Consider the following 5465-nt stretch of genomic DNA (forward strand, 5'->3'; position numbering starts at 1 on the left):
TTTATCAACAGGTTTCTGATGTACTTCTTGAGGATAGACTTTCCCAGGGAAGTCCGGTGTGCCTGGCACAGACCTGAATGACAACTGATATGTTTTGAAGCTGGCTCCCTGCCAAGTCACCAAACCTTACCACAAGAAGTGTCCCCCCCAAAAAAAACCTCAGGGAGAAGAGGGAAAAAAACAGCCAAGAAAACCGAAACGAGAGAGAGACAGCTAAAGCAATATATCAAAATATATTTATACTTATATTACAGTTATATACAATTGAAATATATATACAATTTCACAAGGAAAAGGGAAAGGGAAGGAGGAAGGGAAAAAAGGAACAAAACCAAAATAAAATATGTATATATCCTGATCAGTAGCCCAAGATCTAGCAAATAAAAGAATTAGCAAAGAATATCTAACTACTCTCCTTAGGACAACGGAGAGTCACGCTGGAATGATCACCAGCAACCTCCAACTCCCAAGGTCAGCAAGGCCTAACCAGGCCTCGCTCCCCAACATGACAGACTCAACAGCAGGGAACCTGCACCTCCAAGCCGCCGGAAGGAAAGAGACCTAAGGCCTTTCCTCCTTTCTTCTTATAGTCTGTCTTACGTAAAAATCGTAGGGAATACTGGGTAAATCCAGGCCCTTCCTTGGTTACAAACTGGTCACCAAGGAAGGCCTAGACTAAACTACCACATAACACGTGCCTGCTGATACCACCATGTCGGTAGACTTCTTTAAAGCCTATTAAGTGAGAAAAATGCCCATTCTTTCAGACACGTCCACTTGAGTCATTGCCAGAGGAAATTTACAGGCCATCCTGGAGAATGGTGATTCTTCCATCTATCTTAAATCACATGAGTACTAAGCATGCTCCCACAATCAGTTTACTGCTCAGTTGGACAATATGCTCAAGGTTCAACACTTTTTATGCTTAACAAAGTCCTCTACAGTGAGTGAGATATATAGATAAGAGCACACTTTTCTTGTGACCATCCTCACTGTTCCTCAGCCCAGGTAGGTCTGCTTCATGTTTGCTAGATAGGGCAAACATCTGCTAAATCGCCAAATTTACAGAGAAGAAAAAACCAAGCAATATCTTCCCTTCAAGCTTAAAAGACCTAGTTTTCTCCATCTCTATAGTTACTGTGGTATCACAAGGCATTATTCAGCATACGTAATTGTAATGGGTTTGTTATTCTTCCCGAGAAGGAAAATGGAAATAGGATAGGTCATTTGATGTGTCTTCTGCCAATAAGATATTCCATACCATGTTACATCAGCCCAGATATATAAACAGACAGGAAGGAAGCGAGCTCTCTCTTCTCTTCCGGGTACTGAGCAGAGCGGTTTGGGCAGTTCGTTCCGGGAGGAGAAGAGCGTCAGTTGTGGGAAAGTATCTTTATTTTTATTTTGTCTGTACGAATAGTGTTTATATCATTTTCCCTCTTTGTGTAAATACATAAACCATCTTTCTTAGCAGCTTTGATTTGGTAGTAGTGTTTTCCCTTTTCCCCCCCTCACCTTCTGTCTGGAGGACTGGGCGCAGCCTCAATAGATATCTGGTGTTCAGCCAAAGTAAACAACTACATATTGGTGCCGAAACTTGGGAAGACTGCCAAGGAACATTGTTTATATAAACAACTGCCTCACTTATCTGTTTGTTTTGTTAACCTGGGAATATATAACAAAAATATGGCAATCTGCCCAGTTTTAGTGGCTATACCTGTAATTTTACTAACAGTTTTGACAGGATGTGAAACTTACCTCTTAAAGGTACTACAAGGGGTTAAAATCAATTTTTTCCCCTTCTTAATTTTGACATAGAGGGTCTTGTAATGAAGGTGCCCATGATCCTTACTAACCCTTACCTGAGTTGTCTGGCTATGTTACTGCTTATAACCAATGCTCTTAAAACAGTATGGGGAGTGGGGAAGGTAGTGTTGTCTTTGTTGCCTTGTGTTAGGACAAAACGAATTTTGAGAGAGAATTTACTGGGATGTTCTCTAAAGGGGCCAGTTCCTGGGTGGCAAGGGATGTGGATGAATTTGGGCAGGTTCTTAGGGCATCTAACACGCCCTGTTGCTTGGGACTTCACACCAGAACAAGTATTTAACCCTAACAAACTGACATGTCGTTTAATAGAAGGATGCCTTGCCTACCCCGATCGAAACCAGCAACTTCTTGCCCTGTACTGGGGCCTGACCTGTGCCTATTGAGCTGCTGTTCAGTACTCTAAAAAGACTATAACTGAGGCAGGGACACAAACTACGACATCTGAAGTCACTATTGCCCCTGTAGTGAAAAGGAAGACATGGGTAAGGATATCTTCAGGACCTACATGCCTATCTCAGCGATTAGTAAGGGAGGACGAAAGCGACAGACTAACAGAACTAATAACAGAAGGAGGCAAGGCAAAGGGCTAGTTCTTTACTAGAGGAAGGTCGATCAATCAGAGAGGAACTCAGACAAGAAAGTGAAGTCACCCAGTCCCTGAGCCCATCAGAACTTCAGGATTTGAGGAGAGATTATAGCTGCCAGCCTGGTGAATGAATTCTTACCTGGCTGCTACGATGATGATACTGAATGAACCGAGACGCTGTGATCCACATCGATAAAATGATCTGAGAGCTGGAGAGCCAAGGGGTGGTCCGTAAGACTCCCTCCCTTCAATAGCCCCATCTGGCTTGTACGTAAGTCTGATGGAGGATGGGGACTGACTGTGGACTATCATGGCTTAAATGAAGTCACCCCACGGTTGAGTGCCGCTGTGCCAGACATGTTGGAGCTCCAGTACGAACTGGAGTCCAAGGCAGTGAAGTGGTACGCCACCATCGATATTGTAAATGTATTCTTCTCCATCCCCTTAGCAGAAGAGTGCAGGCTGCAGTTTGCTTTCACATGGAGGGGCATGCAGGACACCTGGAACTGGCTGCCCCAGGGGTGGAAACACAGTCCCACCATCTACCATAGACTGATTCAGGCTACACTAGAGAAGGGTAAGGCTCCAGAGCACATACAATATATTGATGACATTATTGTATGGAGGGACACAGCAGAGGAAGTTTTTGAGAAAGGAAAGGAAATTATCCAGATTCTCCTCAAAGCCGGTTTCGCCATCAAAAAGAGTAAGGTCAAGGGACCTGCCAGAGAGATCCAATTCTTAGGGGTGAAATGGCAAGATGGACGTCGTCAGATTCCAACAGAAGTCATCAACAAGATCATAGCGATGGGTCGACCAACCAACAAGAAAGAAACACAAGCTTTCCTGGGGGCCATAGGTTTTTGGAGGATGTACATTCCTGAATACAGCCAAGTTGTGAGCCCTCTTTACTCAGTGACCCGTAAGAAGAATGATTTCCAATGAGGTCCTGAACAACAGCAAGTTAAGCTTGCTTTTGCCCTGCACAAAAGACAATTTCTACTTATCCTTAAAAAACAGAAAACTAGTCATAGAAATTGTTAAAGATTCAATTCTTACATAATACTGTTTTTTTCACTACAATTTAAATAGGTCCTAGGTTCTTATGTGTGCACTCCATTACTGAAAGTTACACTGCAAAAGCAGACAAACAGTTCTTCTCAACCAAATGCAAGTAGAAATACTAGTAGAGTACACTGAGTACAAGGCACGAAAAACTGAGGGAATGCGAGACAGAACAAAACAGGACATGAGTAACAGATTATCTCTGGTAAACTTCAGAAACTTCTCTGGCTGCAGTACTCTACAATGGCTTGCATAGATGAGTGGTCTCCTGGAATAAGAGAGAGAGAAGAGGGATTGGACCTAACAGTATGTCACAATACCTTGCCAGAATTGAATTTCAGGCGTTAACCTTTGTATTAAGAGATCTTTGATCTTCAGGCTATCCAAGATGTGTATTCAGCGGTGGTGACTAGAGGTGAGCAAGCAAAAACACTTGCCAAGACAGAAACATCCTTTTGTAATAGTAACTGAGTACTCACAATAGGTATTATAAGATGCATTGTTTGGAGGGGGGGTAAAGGTTGCTATTTTGTTTCTTTCTACATAACTATGTATTTGACTATAGTTTCGTGGTTACCATTATTTTTTGGCACATTAAATACTTGTGTGTGTAAATGGATATACAGTACTGTGCATTTTAAAAAATAACTATTCTTGCAACATCAGCAACAGTATATAATTCTTGTTGTTCTTATTCATTAAAAATTATAACCTCAGGTATAAAATAATTCACATTTTAGTCACCAAAAAAACCCTAAAATTTGATTCTCAGAACTGGAATATACTCAGGAAACTCTGCCTCCAGTGAAATGACACTTGATGTCCCTTATAGAATTTAACAACAAATATCTGCAAGTGTGAATGAATGCATTAGATGTCTGACTGTTCTTCTTGCCTCCATTATTCTTAAGGCTTCTTTCCCATCCAGTAAAACAATGATATCAGACTCACTCTTTGGTTCTGTTTGGGTATTTTAATCTGTAATAAGTATTGCCCCTTCATCTACTTAATTCTTCTGACTAAACTGGTATGAAATGGAGTAAACAAAAAAATACTGGTAGCCCTAACTAAAAGCTGGAGGTAACACTGGCTAACCTCAATTCAACAGGGACCTCCCTGATTAGCCAGGACTGCTGATAAATGATGGAGTGTGCCTCAGTGAGCCCTTTCACCAGATTGTTCAATGCCCTCAGATGGATCTATTCCAGCCCCATAGTCTTTGGAGTGCATAACTGGGGAAGCAGGTCACTTTTCATTTCCTCCTGGATTATGGTGGCTTCATTCTGCTCCCATCCCTGTCTTCCAGCTCAGGGGCTGGGTACCCTGGGGATAACTGCTCAGACTATTAAAGACTGAGGCAAAGAAAGCATTAAGAATCTCAGCCTTACCCCCATCCTTTGTTACTACTTTGTCATGGATTTTTTACATGGCATCTCGCAGAAGCTGAAGTTCCTGCATTACTACCAAACACAAAGGCTACATCTCACTACCTGAGTTATTTTTCAGCACTTCAACTGAAGTGAAGAAGCATAAATGAAGCAAATGAAGCTCAGATAAGCAGTGAGGTTTAATTCTCAGACATTAACAGTCCCCAAGATGCATTAGCACCATTTAAAATAAGTGTAATTAATTCTAATTCTAATCCTGCTTGGAATTTGCATGTGAGGAACAGGCTTAAATCTTCACTAGAAAAAGTAACATGCCATATATCTGTTGCTCACTTTATGTCTAGTACTCATCACATTCATGCACGTTATTCTTCAGGAGTATCAGTGCACTGTTTGGGATCATTTCTGAACGAAGACTATATGGTGTATCTAGTTTAGAAATTTCCTGATAAATTTTCTGCTCCATAAACCATCAAAAGACCAAAAAGTTTTCTTGCCACTTAATTAAAACTGATGGCAACTTCTGAATGCTTCCCAATATCCATCTAAAGGGCTAGAGCATGGAGCTCCCAGCCTCCAAGCCCCCCTGAATTCTCACC

This window comes from Manacus vitellinus, unplaced genomic scaffold, assembly GCF_001715985.3.
Source record: "Manacus vitellinus isolate BGI_N305 unplaced genomic scaffold, ASM171598v3 scaffold_50_pilon, whole genome shotgun sequence".
NCBI lineage: Eukaryota > Metazoa > Chordata > Aves > Passeriformes > Pipridae > Manacus > Manacus vitellinus.